This window comes from Oryx dammah, unplaced genomic scaffold (genome assembly GCF_014754425.2).
Source record: "Oryx dammah isolate SB20612 unplaced genomic scaffold, SCBI_Odam_1.1 HiC_scaffold_8, whole genome shotgun sequence".
Taxonomy (NCBI): domain Eukaryota; kingdom Metazoa; phylum Chordata; class Mammalia; order Artiodactyla; family Bovidae; genus Oryx; species Oryx dammah.
The window spans coordinates 25,958,262-25,974,474 of NW_024070192.1; positions in this window are offsets into that span (position 1 = coordinate 25,958,262).

Genomic DNA, 16,213 nt, shown 5'->3' on the forward strand with positions numbered 1-16,213 from the left:
TCTGGGAGATGGTGAAGGACAGAGAAGCCTGGCGTGCTGTGGTCCATGGGGTTGCAAAGAGTTGGAAATAATTGAGCAACTGTACCACCACAACAAATGTGCTTTGCTGAAACTGTTTTTAAGTTTTAAACTATTTTAAGGTTGTTCAAGTTGACCCTTAAACAACACAGGTTTGAACGGCGTGGATCCGCTTAGGCACAGATTTGTTTTCCAATGAATATGTCCACAGTACACATCACGTGGAAACATGGTGACAGGGCCCACTACGGGGCACGAGCATCCCTGGATTCTGGTACTGGGGGCAGGCCCGGGAACCAACCCCTCAGCAGTTACTGAGGGACACTGGCATTTATTTTGAAAATTTTCAGGTTAACTCTCAATTTAATATGCATTTAAAGAGATGCTTTCAGTGGTTCCCCTGGTGGCCCAGAGGTTAAAGCGTCTGCCTGCAATGCAGGAGACCCGGGTTCAACCCCTGGAATGGGAAGATCCCCTGGAGAAGGAAATGGCAACCCATTCCAGTACTCTTGCCTGGAGAATCCCATGGACAGAGGAGTCTGGTAGGCTACAGTCCATGGGGTCGCAAAGAGTCGGACATGACTGAGCGACTTCACTTCACTTTCAATGGTTTATATTTTGTTTCTTCCACATAAATCTTTTGAATTGCTTATGGTAAATGTGACTTGTTTAATGAGCTAAGTTAGTGGTTTTTCAGTATGTAGATGGAGCATGGCAACTTGCCAACAGACAGCCAGAGAATTTAGGTCCTTGTCACTCTGATGAACATGTCCTGGCCTGGTTTCCCACGAGGAAACTTTTGGCTTCATCTGATAACCTTGCTTCTATACTTTGTTTTTAGCTTCAAGTACTTGTCTGAGCATGCCTGTTTTTCTATAGGTGACTAAAAACACTTTTTGAAGAGGTATCCTTCACAAAAGTTAATAACAGAAAGCATTGCATCAAAATTCAAGACATGAATATAATTAAAATCACATTGTATTTCCTGTTGGTCTCTGAAGCAGACATTTAGCAAGTCTTATCTTCAATAGGACATTGAATGCCTGTCATAGAAAATCATCTTTAAATGATTGCTCAGAAAGGAAATACAAAAAGCTCTCATGTCATTTATTATTCATGTGATTTATGTTAAGCTTCTCAGTAGAATGCTGAAAACATATAAATTAGTTCAAGAAATGATGCAAAATTAAATATTAATGAAGTGCTCAAACAAGCACCAATTACACTGCAGTATAAGCTTGTAAATATTTCCATAAGTAATTCTCACTCCATATTCAGGTAGCACAGCAGTCCAAAAAAGAAGAATCATCATTCATTTATACAGAAACCTTTCTTATTAATAAATTTTCCAATCCACCAATTTAATCCTAGCATTTTGTTTTTAAAAAGGCAATAAGCCTTTACTATTTGTGCTTAGATTCATAGATCGTGGATAGATTCTTCATCTCCTTTCTGCTTTCTGCAGGGTCAACCTCTCCCTCGGGGTGATGGACCCTGGAGGCACGACCTCTCTCTCGCCCTGTCAGGACCAGAGCACTTCATCCCCCCAGCTGCTGGGAGGACTGACTGTGAAGGCTTACAGCTGAATTCTTCAGGGATCGTGTCATTTTAGTAAATGCTCAGCCTCTATTTATTCCCCTCCAAATACTATCCTCTGTCTCTCTCAAGGTTACATGGCCTCCCAGTGACTGGTTAGTACAGGGGTGCAAAGGCCAAGTCCTCTTCCCTAAATCTAAGATGACTCTGCTGGGCCGCCTCAGCCCCAGAGCTTCTGTGGGACTGGCTGCAGCCTCTGGGACAACTGCATGGCAGGTCACCTCCTCCTGCTCAGTCCTGCTTCATTTACCCTCTTAATATTATCTTCCCAAATCCACACCCTGATACATTGCTGGCATGAAAATCTCTACCACAGAGTCTATTTCTGGGGACCCAGACCTATGACGATTGGGACTGGCAGTGATTTTAGGGAGCAGACTCTAAACACAGGAGTTTGAAGCTAGAAGTGAAGTGGTGCAGTTGGTCAGACTTCACTGGGGATGTACCGGGATGGGAGACTGGTGGAAGAGAAGGCACTGGTGGAGGCAAATTCCCAGCATTTGAGGGGTTCAAGAGAAGTCGTAACATAAAAACTATGGAATCACACGGCTGAGGTTATCAATGCTTGAAGAAAGACAATGAAAGCTTGAGGATGCTTAATCAATCCAATTTAAGGCAAAGCATGAAAGCCTCCTTGGCAGCACACAGAGAGACTCTCATCTTCTGTAGCTGGAGGGTCGGGTCCAGAACATAACTCTAAGTGGAATGGAGCTCAAGAGAGTGTCGTCTCAGTGAAGACAAGTCTGCTCTGCCAAGACAAGTGAGACTTGGAATGGGAACATCTGGGTCAATGCACTTGAAAACCTTAAACCTCCAGATTCCACTGAATCCTCTAGACCTGCAGAAATGCCCTTTCCTCCCTGCTGAGGGCTAAACTACCATCTTGCTTGAAAGTGATGCGGGAGCCTCTGCTTTGTAAGACAGGAGACATCCCCTTCCAGGCTGCCAGACAAAGAATTAGAGTCAAGTCACAATAACATCCAATGAAGGAAGAGTTGTAAGGACTTGCCAATATGCACTGATAGGAGTCAGAGGGTAAATATGGAAATGGATCCTGAGGATAAAGACCAAGGAGGCAGAAAACAAAGTTTGATTAGAGAGAATTTATTAACATGGAGCACTCTCCTATGATACAGGACTTCACTCCCTGGCAAGAACCCCAGGAGAAGTGCTAGGCTAGCTCTTTGAAGCCTGCGAATAACAATGGCCCGTGAAGTTAAAAAGCCCAGTCCGCCACAGTGGTGGCAGAAGAAGGGATCAAATGGCTCAAACAGGAGGGACAGCTAAAACGGGTTAGCCTATGGAGGGCTTGCAGACTCCCCAGCTGACTGTCCTCTGGGAGAGCACACTGGATGCTCTTAGCCAAGCTGGTAGAAGGAACACCAGCACCACTGAGAGGTTCACTCCAGTTGTATTCTCCATCGGCCAGGGCTGGGGGTTGGGAGATGCTCTTATCGATCAGTGCTCCTTGATAATAATGGGGATAAGAGGAATCTAGAAGAATAGAGGCCAGGGGGTAGCACTTACCTGTCAGAAGTGGCTATGATTCTCATAAAGAGCAGTAAGGTCAGAAAGTCAGTAGGAGAGCCATGGAAACAGTTAATAGGACATGGTGTTCCTAGAGGCAACACATACAGCCAGAAATAGTGCTCCTTCAGTTCAGTTCAGTTCAGTCGCTCAGTCGTGTCCAACTCTTTGCAACCCCATGAATCGCAGCACGCCAGGCCTCCCTGTCCATCATCAACTCCCGGAGTCCACCCAAACTCATGTCCATCGAGTCGGTGATGCCATCCAGCCATCTCATCCTCTGTCGTCCCCTTCTGCTCCTGCCCCCAATCCCTCCCAGCATCAGGGTCTTTTTCAATGGGTCAGCTCTTTGCATGAGGTGGTCGAAGTATTGGAGTTTCAGCCTCAGCATCAGTCCTTCCAATGAACACCCAAGACTGATATCCTTTAGGCTGGACTGTTGGATCTCCTTGCAGTCCAAGGGACTCTCAAGAGTCTTCTCCAACACCACAGTTCAAAAGCATCAATTCTTCACCACTCAGCTTTCTTCACAGTCCAACTCTCACATCCATACATGACCACTGAGAAAACCATAGCCTTGACTAGACGGACCTTTGTTGGCAAAGTAATGTCTCTGCTTTCGAATATGCTATCTAGGTTGGTCATAACTTTCCCTCCAAGGAGTAAGTGTCTTTTAATTTCATGGCTGCAATCACCGTCTGCAGTGATTTTGGAGCCCCTCAAAATAAAGTCTGACACTGTTTCCACTGTTTCCCCATCTATTTCCCATGAAGTGATGGGACCAGATGCCATGATCTTCGTTTTCTGAATGTTGAGCTTTAAGCCAACTTTTTCACTCTCCTCTTTCACTTTCATCAAGAGGCTTTTTAGTTCCTCTTCATTTTCTGCCATAAGGGTGGTGTCATCTGCATATCTGAGGTTATTGATATTTCTCCTGGCAATCTTGATTCCAGCCTGTGCTTCTTCCAGTCCAGCATTTCTCATGATGTACTCTGCATATGAGTTAAATAAGCAGGGTGACAATATACAGCCTTGACATGCTCCTTATTTAAAAAAAAATCAGCCACCCCAATAAAAAGCCATAATCCCTTGTCTAGCTCCTATCTTAAGGTAATACCTGGAACCTGCTGAACAAAGAAGGACCTTTTTCTGCTGGCAAATGTGTAGGATAAGGTTCCCCCAGGTCCTCCCCTGGAAGATCTTGGGTGATTACTTGAGTGATCACGTACTAGGGAAAGAGAATGCCCCCCAGACCTCTTTCAAGAACTATTGGACACAAAGTCCAAGTTGACGTTGATACCCAGAGATCTGAAGAATCACCATGGCCCTTGTTAGAGTGAGGGCATACAGGGTCAGGTAATGAGTGTAGCCCTAGCCCATGGCCAGATTTACAGTGGGTCCTCTATGTCCATAGACCCACCTATAGTGATTTTCTTGGTCTCTTAATCTGTAGTTGGAACAGGCACAGCTGAGGGTTGGCAGAATCCTTGCACTAGTTCCTTGGTGCATAGGGTAAGGGCCATGATAATGAGGCAAAGGAAAGGCAAACGTCTGAAACTGCCTCCCACCCAGTCAACTAAAAACTATATCTTATCCTGGAAGGAATGGCAGAGATCAGTGCCACCAGGGAAGACCTGAAGGGCAGTCTTCATCCTTTCTCCCATTTATGCCCCAATCTGACCCCTCTTTCATCAGCTGCTGCTGAGTTGTGCCTCCTTAGATCACATCTATAGATGCCACATTCCCTGGAGAGGGCATGGCAATCCACTCCAGTAGTTTTGCCTGGAGAATCCCTCGGAGAGAGGAGCCTAGCAGGCTACCATCCACAGGGTCATAAAGAGCCGGACATGACTGAAGTGACTTAGCATGTAGATGCCACCTTGGGATAGAGGCTGGGGGGCTTAAAACCCCCCAGGAGAAAAAAACCAAGTTTGGTTCATGGGTGAGTTGAGTTGTTATGCGGGTGAAATGGACTTCTGCTGCCCTATAGCTGCACACAGGGATGGTCTTGGAAGGACCATCCAGGGAGGAAAACTCTCAGCTTCAGGGGCAAATCTAGCAGTCAGTCCACTTTGTGTACAAAGAGGATGACCTGAAGTAAGAGTGTACATGGATTCAAGGGGAGTGGCAAGTGGTCAGGGACCTCAAAGGAGAAACATTGGAAGATTAGGAAAAAGGAAGCCTGGGGAAAAGGCATGTGGATGGATGCATGGGAGGGGCACAAAGTGTGACAATTTTGTATGGTCTTAATGTGATCAGTGAGAACTCGCCTTCCTCCCACCCTCCACCACTAGGGGCTGGGATGCAGCCAGTCCTTCCCCAAGCCAGAGGGAGCTCGACGGCAGAAATAGCAGATGTCCACTAAAGTGACAAAGTTATTTTTGGAAACAAATAGGCCAGAAAAATTTCCCTAGGTTTATACTTCTAAGACAGAGTTGAGGGGTTGTTTTGTCCAGGTTCTCACCAAGAGGTAATTAACCAGTCTCCACTGAACACTTTGAAACAGGCTGCTCATTACCTTTCCAGGTGACCTGCCTCCCTTTAGGACAGTGCGGTCACTCAGCAGTTTCTCCTTCTGTAACAGGTTGGGATCTTCTCCTCCTACCCTCTAAGGAAGGGTACTGCCCCTTCCCATCTTTAGGCTCCAAGCTAAGCTAGGATCTAAAAGAAAGTATTTTGGTAGGAGAAGTGACAGATGCTTTGTTAGCAGAATGACCAGTGAGGTTATGCTTGGAGAAATGATCCATTTTAATCAGAGAAAGAACTGTTTGGTCAATATTTCCCTGGGTGGGAACTAAAACCCTTTCCCTTACACACACAAGACCTCCGCTACCATTGAGAGAAAAATTCAGAAGCAGATAGATAAAATGACCCTGAGACTGGTTGAGGGCAGAGGGTGGAGAGGAGAAACCAGAGACAGTGAGCTTTTGGATGCTCATGGGGTTGTGCTCAGTGGAAAAAGGAGTAAATTTTTCTCGAGGCTCCAGTAAATTTTCTGGACAATCTGTAGGGTAGATTGTCTAATGATACAGTTTTACTTTCCCAGACTTTCAAATTTGAAGGGTTATACTTACCTTTAGCTTAAACCAGCACTAATTATTTTTGAGTGTAACCCAAACATCTTTTGGTAGAGCCAAACTCATGGCAGTTCCCTGGGGGTAAGCTATTGGCATTAATCAGAAAGGTGGTGCCGCTTACCCCAGTTTTTGACAAGTGCCTTCTCACATAAGAGGCAAGGTGTAAATTATCCCTTCTCTGGGAAATGCCCTTGGATATCAAATTTAATTTTTTTACTTTTTAATTTTTTGGATATCAAATTTTAAAATACTGTTCATCAGGCCCAAACAGTTTCTACTGAGTATTTCTACAAACATTACAAGGTGCAGCCACAGGCATGGCACCAACGCCAAAACAGCCGGCAACTCTGATGTGCCTCCCAGAAGCTGGCTGCTGCAGTCAGCTGAAATTGTGAAACCAAATCACATCAGAGGAAGACTGCTTACCCAGAAGGAGAGATTTATTTTGTTGTTGAATATTTAAACAGTTTAACATGCCTCCCAATAAATTGTCTGAATTGTTCAGAAAAGAGCGTGTAAAAAATAACATGTAATAAATCCCTCCTTTTTAACATAAAGAAATATATACACAGATTTTATTAGCAGAGCATCTGTTTCTCTCTGTCTACAATTAGCAAGTGTTTAGAGAATCCTGGTTTGAAGGGGCATCCGCATCTCTCAGTCCCCTGGCCCCTGGCCTCAAAAGCCTATGGTACAAATGAGGCCGCACCATCACTAACGCCCAAACCACAAAAGTCCTTTGCCCTGGCAGGCAGCACCTCAGAGGCTTGGCCACCCTTCCCTAGAGTTTCTGAAAGAGGGGCCTCAGCCTCTCTGCGCCCAAGGACAAGCCTCTCTCTGAGGCCTCCTCTGCAGGGTGCCCATAACGGCACGGCTTCTGGAGCTCTGCGGTGACTGAGGCCTCTCCTGGTGCCCTCAGTCAGCTAGTCTTTGCTGGGGGACCCAGAGCCCTCAGGCCATGAAAGCTGAGACGAGGGGATGCAGGAGCAGCGGGACAGTGACGTCCATAGCTCCACACCACGTCCTGTCACCTGGACTTCAGAGAGGCAGACGGGTGTCCAGGAGTCTCCTCCCATTCTTGAGCTATGGTCCTGCATCTGTCTCCACCAAGGTCCCAGACCAGTTCCTTCTGCTCGGCCAGGACACGCAGCCACTCCATTCCCTCCCCTCTCCTTCCCCCTCACTTTCTCCCTCTTTTCGATTTTCCTGTACGTGTGTGTGTGTTCCATGAGGGCAGGGATTTTTTTGGCCTGTTTCATTCACCATTGTATCTTTATTGCTCAGAAGAATATTCAGCAAATAATAGATGCTCAAGAAACTCTGTAGCTTGAATGGGGGGAAAAGTGAATCCAAGAAACCCTCCTGCATTCTCCTTCAGCACAAAAGCCCATACCCCCGTGTGTATCCTTCCAGACAGAGCCCACAGAGTTCCCAAGCCACTGATTTCACAGCTCAGCCAGGACACCCAGCTGCATGAGGATGCTGTGGTCAAAACTGTGTTGTCAGCATGCACTGGCCTCAACAGCCTGGGTCCACAAATGGACACAAGTCTCAGGGACTCCAGTTCCTGTCCCACTCAACTACAGAAGGTCCAGCCTCCGCAGATATTCCACGGGGATGCCCAGGGATCCTTATGCCATCCTGTGCTCCTTGCTGCCTCACCTGGCCTTCTGCCCCGACCGCTGCTCTGCTCCCTACCCACCCACTGCCTGTTTTGCCACAGCCTGCTCTCAGCCTCCCTCAAGCCAACTCTCCTCATGCCTGGCACTGGCAGGGCAGCTGCCCTTGGGTGCACAGCTTGGCCTTGGCCACCACTCCAACTCATTCCTCTCCTTGCTCATCAACCTGCAGCCCGTTGAGCCTTCATTCTGTTCCAGGAATGTAGCTGGCTCACTTCTGCTGCAGGACTTTTGCTCATCTTAGGACACTTAGCTTCAGGATCTTTGTTGGCTGGTGTCTTCTAATCTAGTGATCCTAGCATTGCTCCAGGAGGTCTTCTCTGAACGAACCGTCTACTAGAGGCCCCAGCCCATCTACTAGGGGCCCCAGTCCCCACAAAACCTCAGCCTCTTTTATGGCCCTCATAACACGTATCACTGTCTGACTAGTTCTCGTTTATTTATTCTTGCTTGTGTATCATGTATCTCTCTTCGGTAGACTGTGGTTTGGTTTTTGGTTTAGTCGCTAAGTCGTGTTCGACTCTTGTGATCCCACAAACTGTAGCCTGCCAGGCTCCTCTGTCCATGGGATTTTCCAGGCAAGAATACTGGAGCAGGTTGCCATTTCCTTCTCCAGGGGATCTTCCCAACCCAGGAATTGAACCCAGGTCTCCTATATTGCAGGCAGATTCTTTACCAGCTGAGCTACAAGCAAAGCCCTTGGTAGACTGTAAACCCCATGAATACAAGGGCTTTGTTTGCCACCGTATCCCAACTTTTAGAATGTTAGTATTCAATTAAAATTCACTGGAAGTTGAATGCTGAATATCCTCCCTACTTGGAGTCCCGGTCCAACAACCGTCCACCCCAGAGAGAAGAGGTTTCCCTCCTCCCAGCTTTAGGCCTATCTCTGAGGCTCTGGTATTCTATGACAGGATCTGGCTCTTCCCAGCCTGCCTGATGGTGGAATTATTTACATCCTCAGGGGAGACCCCACAGCAGTATTGTCTAGCCCTTAGCCCCAGCCAACCCAGACAGAATTCTCCAACATCAGGACATTTTCTAGTGATAGTCATTAGGCATGAAGATTGCTCTGTGAGAGCATCAGCAGTCTGGTCAAAATCAAGCCATGCCAAATCCAAGCCAGTTTCCTTTCAGTCAGAGTAAAGACAGGGCCAAGCCTGTGAGCTTCCTCAGAGCCTAGGTGTCCTGATCTGCGGGCATATGAACCACATACATACATACTCAAGACACAGCCCATCAAAATCCATTCTGAGAAACTGAGGTTCAGTTCTACACAAACATGTACCTCATTAACATTTGGAAGCAGACCACCTACTTCACCTCTGGGCATGGATTGGTCACTGACTTGAGGGGCCTCCCCAGGAAAAATGAATGGGAACTTGCTGGTCATTCATGTAACTCATATCCCCTCTTGTGTTTTGCCAAGAATAGCAATCAGCCTTGGCACAAAGGTGACGTCAAGTGTCCAACTCAGCTGCTTCTACTTTTCAGAAGGCAATGCTTTCAAGTCCTGCCATCAAGGTTTCCCAAGGCCTCCAAGCCTCCATGCCACCTGGTTACAGCCCTGGTCTGGCCTTTCTGTCATGAAATACTCTTCGCCTGCGTCATTTCCTCTGGTGTACAAGCTCCAGGGACCCTTGATGACCTGGGAATGGCTTTAGCTGTTTTAGCCTCTCTATGATAATTAATCAAATGCTAAAAGCACAGAAGATGACTCTTTGTTTTCACAGTCAGAAATCAAAGGGGAAGAGGAAACCTTTTAAAATCAGAGCGGACCAGAATAAGAGATGCTGGCTACCAGGAAAGTCCCCTCCCCTCAGCAGGCAAGGGCTGAGGCCAAGTGACCTAGGGATGATGGGGTGAGAGTGCATCCCTGCAGCTTTCATACCACCCCAGTGCACTCTGGGTACCTGGCTGGTCACACCTGGGCTCAGCCTCCCAGAAGCCCTGAGAAGCAAGCTGGTGGCTCCATGAAGTAGAGAAGCATGCCAGCACCCTACAGGAAATTCCCTGAAGCCTTTTATTAACTTATTTGCAGCAGTTACGTCTTCTTGAGAATTTAAAAGTGATAAAAAATTTTTCCATTTTTCCCCCTTTCTAAAAGTCTATCAGTGGAGGAGGCACTGAGTCTCCAGCAGTGGGAGCTCAACTCCTGCTTTCTCCTATTCCTCTGGCTTATGACATCTGAAATAATCATTCCCAATGTGTTCCCTGTCAGTTTCCTCCATTCCTTTAATCTGAACCTGAATGGTCCTCTGGGAAAGATTCATACAAGAACTCTTCCACATAACATGAGTCCCTTGTTTATAGGGAAAAAAAAAAAGGTGGTATCTCCTTCTGAGTACAAGGTCATTTGAGGAAAAGGTTACAGGAACTAGGCAAGTGGATATGAAACGGTCAAGTTTCTCACTGATGAGGGACTGGAGAATGTGGTGTTAGTATCTTAGGCAAATGGGCTCCCTACTCATTCACACCTGAACTAGGCTTTGCCAGCAGGCCCTGACACATTGCCTGCTTCAGGGCCAAGCCAATTATTGCCAGACAAACAGCAGCCCAGAAAACATTCTGAGAAGGAGCTGAGCCACATTCACTCATCTGATTTCTCTGAGAATGAGTGGAAGACATTGTCCCCCACCCCTGCCACTCCCACTTCTCATATCTTCCCACATGGAAAAATGAAATCAGAGAAATCAAGATTCCACCTTCACAGTCACCCTGGGCAGACAGAATTTCCTCTGTAAAGATGAGGCAGAGAAACCTCATAAGATCTGGGAAGATTCTGCAGCTCAAAAGTTAAACTTCCCCACCTCCCCAAGGTTCTGAGGAAGCTGCCTCCCTGGGGGGAAAACCAAAAATATTTACTGTTGCACAAGATTTTTAAAAAACATCTGAGTATCGGATTCAGATTCTCAGTAAGATTCCAGGAGACTCTGGAAAAGATCGAGAAAGTAGAAAAGATGATAATAAAGAGGCAGAAATCTGAGAGCAGGAAATACAGCAGAGAGACAGAAACCACAATAGCTGGGTTAAAACCCATGATGAACGCCGTAAATAGCAGACAAGACACTGGAGAAAATAAAATGAACATTTTACCCGTTACTCTTTACGGGTAAAATGGTAAAGAGATGAAAAGGAAGAGACAGGTAGTTAGACGCAGGGGATATACCTGGGAATAACAGGAAGTCCAGATTACAGCAAAAGCAGTAATCAAAGGCATGGGAAGAGGAAAACTTCCTAGTGCACAGAAAGAACTCAGTTGGAATTGAGAGTATGTTCTGAGTCCTGAGCTAAGTTCATGAAAAGAGGACCACATTCAGACACACTATGCTGGAATTCTCCAAGTAGAAAAAGTTAAGAAAGTTTCTGGAACACAGACACGCAAACACACCCTTAAAACAGGAAACTGAAGGAGGAGATCTAACTCATTAATATCCTCAGTTCTGTTGTCTGCTTCCTTGTTTTTTAAAGTAATACGCCCTTAAAAAAATTTTTAAAACAAATTTAAACTGGGGAGAGGGGTGATAAATAAGGATCTTACAGACAAATGGGCAATAAAAACAAACAGCCTAAATTAAAATGATTTCAGATTTCTCACAACATCCAGAGAAGCAAATGTCAATTTTTAACCTCAATTTGTTAGAAATACATTTTATTTTGTTAACATACATAAATAATATATACAATATTTTAACAGCATAAAGGATATAAAACTTTAATTTTCTCATTCAGATTTTTGGACGCTCATGATACATGATAATTATCTTTACTACATGCAATGCACTTTAATGTCTTCTATCCTTGTCTGGGTCATTTTATATATTTTTTAAATGCACTGACAGTCTACTAACTTGAGTGGACTGTGACCATAGTTTGAAATATACTGATGAGAAAAACCTAAAGGAAAAGCCATGTTGTCATTCATGATGAAAGTAACAAAAAGACCTCAGGTGCAGACTTTGTTTAAAAAATAATCCCTTCCAAGTACTCTTCCTGAATAAATGTATTCTTCTTGAAAATGTATGCTAGGACACAGGGAAAAAACATCAGATGCAAAAATTCATAAATGAGAAAAAATTCCAGCTTGAAGCACCTTCTTAGAGGTTTAGGGGGAAAACTTTCATATATTCTCCCAGAAAAAGTGACAATGTGAATCTAGCATCTTTTTTGGCAATATCTTGAAAAAATTAAAGTGTACACACGAAACATAATCTTGGAAATCTAAAAATAAAGACACCAGTATGTAAGGATATATGAACTATGATGCTTCTTGTAGCAATAAGTATAGCGGCAAAATAACTAGCAATGGCCTATCTGTCCAATAACAAATAATGGTTTAATAAATTATGGTTCATCTATGCTAAAGTAAGGAGAAGGCAATGGCACCCCACTCCAGTACTCTTGCCTGGAAAATCCTATGGACGGAGGAACCTGGTAGGCTGCAGTCCATGGGGTCACTAAGAGTCAGATATGACTGAGCAACTTCACTTTCACTTTTTACTTTCATGCATTGGAGAAGGAAATGGCAACCTACTCCAGTGTTCTTGCCTGGAGAATCCCAGGGACAGGGGAGCCTGGTGGGCTGCCGTCTATGGGGTCACACAGAGTCGGACACGACTGAGGTGACTTAGCAGCAGCAGCATGCTAAAGTAAGGTGGCACCGTGGTAAAAGAATCTGCCTGCCAACACAGGAGATTCGAGAGACACAGGTCTGATCCCTGGGTCAGGAAGATCCTCTGGAGAAGGAAATGGCAGCCCAGTCCAGTATCCTGGCCTGGAAAATCCCATGGACAGAGGAGTCTGGTGGGTCACAGTCCATGGGGTTGCAGAGAATGGGACACAACGGAGCGCAGACAAACGCACACATGCACACATGTGAAAGTAGTTACTATCATAGCGGCTTCTAATCAATTAGCTATCATCTCATTTCAAAATAAAGAGGGGGAACTTACTAAAGGGTTTGCATCTGACTATTTATGTGAGCAGAGAGAAAGATGCAGAAGGAAAAAAAAAGAAAATTGTCAAGGCTGATTAATTCTGGGGGGTGGGAGCAGTAAGGAAAGAAAGGGAGCTCACTGGCTCTTCGGAAACACTTTGCAACTGGCTTGTTGCAATAAATATGCCTTACTTTGAAATTCCTAACCCACTTGAAAAATCATCAGGCTTCCCAGGTGGTCCAGTGGTTAACAATCGGCCATACAGTGCAGAGGACAGCGGTTCAATCCCCCGTCTGGGAAAATCCCACGTGCTGCAAGGCATTTAAGCCCAAGTGCCACAGCTACCGAGCTCACCTGCTGCAACTACAGAAGAGTACTAGATTCTACATGCTGCAGCTAAGACCTGGCACAGCCAAGCAAATACATAAACTTTTAAAAATTATCCTTTTGGTAAAGGACATTAGACCTAACTTATAACTTAAAGTTATAACTTAGTTATATAACTTAAAGTTAAAGCGTATACATTACTCTAAATAAGTTTTTAATAGTTTCAAATTGAAGATTCAGAAAAAGTAATTTTCTTTCAAAGATATTAGCTATTATAAACAGAAATGATGGACTTTATAATCCCAGATAAAATTAAGAAATAGTGGGAACCAGTGGGGGAAAATTTATTTTCCACAACAGGGAGCAAAATATAGAGTTCTATATGGACTATGACCATTGAAAGAAGTGAAAGTGTTAGTCACTCAGTCATGTCCCACTCTTTGACGGACTGTAGCCTGTCAGGCTCCTCTGTCCATGGAATTCTCCAGTCAAGAATACTGGAGTGGGTTGCCATTCCCTCCTCCAGGGGATCTTCTTGACCCTGGGATCAAACCCTGGTCTCCTGCATCCACAGGCAGATTCTTTATTGTCTGAGCTGCCAGAGAAGCCCACGATCAATGAATATCATATCAAAAACCTCTGAAAACCTTTAGGGTAAATAAAAGCAGAATTAATAAAGAATTCTAATTCTTGCTTTCTAAATTATTAAAGATTACAGTAAACAATCTATACAGCACTAAAAAGAAAATTAAGAGCAAAATGTATTAGGGCTAAAACTAAGACCCAATATTAAGTGCTGCCTTGATTCCTGGTGAAATTGAGAGGGCCTTCAATGGCCTAACTCTAAGTTCCCCTCCCCACTCTGCTCCCTCCAGTAAGGTCCCTAGTCAAACAACCCTCCTTATCAAGGGGAGTAGGATAAGGTCCTGCTTAATACCCAGAAGTAGGCTTCAGTTCCCTCTCACCTGCACGATTATTCAAATAAGCCAATAACAGCCTCTCACGAAAACCAGGGTTCATCTCACACTTTGGATACTATAATGCGCACCTCCCCAGGCTGTTCACTCTGAGTATAACCCCCAGATGGCCCTGCAGAGTGTGCTGTACCTTCCTCTCCTGGACAGTAAGTATATGTGACTAACAAACTGCCCAGAATTGGGTATCAGTTATTCAGCCATCCCTGTAACTCCAGAGTAGTAATCTTTCCCTCACCAGCGGAGTGAACAGGAGGTGATTAAAACACAAGAAGTTATTAAAAAAAAAAAAAGCAGAAGGCATCAAATAAGTTGACAAAAACTGTGCCAACCCTGGAACTGCAGTGAGAAACAGAAAATAGGAGATTTTATCAATTCAACAGCAGGTAGAAAAGGAGGGGAAAAGTGGAGAAAAAGGATGGTAAGCAGAAAATATAGCATAACAGTAAAAGAAAGTCCAAATACATAATTAATAGCAATAAATATGACCTGCTTAAACACACTTAGGAAGATACACATTACCAGATTGGGTACTATTTTCTATATCTGGAATAATCTCAGCTATTATATCTTCAATATTACTTCCCTGCCATTTTCTTTGTTCTTTATTGTCTAAGTCCTATTGGACCTATTTTGGAGTCTCATCCTCCTGCTCATTGAACTGCTCTCTTTTATTTTCAATCTCTTTATTTCCCCTTGCTGCATTCGGTATAGATTCTTTAGAACTATCTTCTAGCTCACTAATTTTATCTTCAACTACATCCAGCCTAAAACTCATCGTATCTTTGAGATTTTTAAAATTTCATGACCATGTTTTTATTTCTGAGGTTTATATGGTGATGGACAGGGAGGCCTGGCATGCTGTGATTCATGGGGTCACAAAGAGTCAGACACGACTGAGTGACTGAACTGAACTGAACTGAACTGAACTGATAATTGCTTACATTTTGTATCTATATGTTCATTTTCATCTGAATTTGAGCATCCTTATTTTCAAATCTTTGCAAGTTTAGTCCAAAAAATAACTTTCATCTATAATTTTATACTTAGGTTGTTGAGTTGGCTGTCTTTTTTGGCATTCGATTTCTTCATGAGTTTATGCGCTTTGGAATTTTGGTTTACAGGCTCATAATGGCGGGGAGGTTTTGATTCTGCTTTGTGCTCTATTTCTCTTCTTTCTTGTCTTGTGGATTTAGTTTTATGGTTATATCCACAAGATTAGTCCAGAACATGACTTTTGAACACAAGGTCACTGTGAACTTGTGCTCTTCATTAATTTGGGGGTCTTGTAGATTTAGGCATAGGGTTGACTCAGTTCTTGGTTATGAGGGTATCTTTCCTCTGCTGCCTCCTTGGGCTTACAGTTATGGCCACAGTTCCTGAGAGCTGGTCGGTTATCTTTCTTTTTTTTTTTTCCCCAGCATCCTTTCACAGGTAAGGGGGCCTCACTCCAATCCCTGGTTTCAGCCGGAAACCAGGCTAGTTTCAGTCTGGCTCTATCCTCTAGTCCATGGGCAACATTTTAGCTCCTACTACCCCCACGGGTCTTTGGCTTTGGTCTTACCACCAGTTGGTTCTCCTTCTTGTCTCCTGAGATGTTTATCCTATTTTTAGCTTGTTTATGTATTTTGAAACTTTTTCTCTCGTTTTTATATGTTTGGAGCATAATGGCTATGTCAAAGCATGAACTTTACACTTTCTTCTTGTAGTTTAAGTCACTTGGAGATAGAGTTTCTACTTCTCACAATGGAAACATACTAGCAGATGGAGCTTGGGGGTAAAAAAGCTGAGCACTGATACTTAAATCCTGGGAGTCCAAGTAATGGGCATTCTGTCTGGGCTTAGGGGCCTGGGTAAGTCTTCCCAGGTGTTGCTAGTGGTAAAGAACCCACCTCCCTATGCAGGAGACATTAAGAGATTGGGGTTCAATCCCTAGGTGGGGAAGATCCCCTCCAGGAAGGCCTGCCAACCCACCCCAGTATTCTTGCCTGGAGAATCCCATAGACAGAGGAGCCTGGTGGACTACAGTCCATAGGGTCGAAAAGAGTACGTCATGACTGAAGTGACAGCAGGAACAC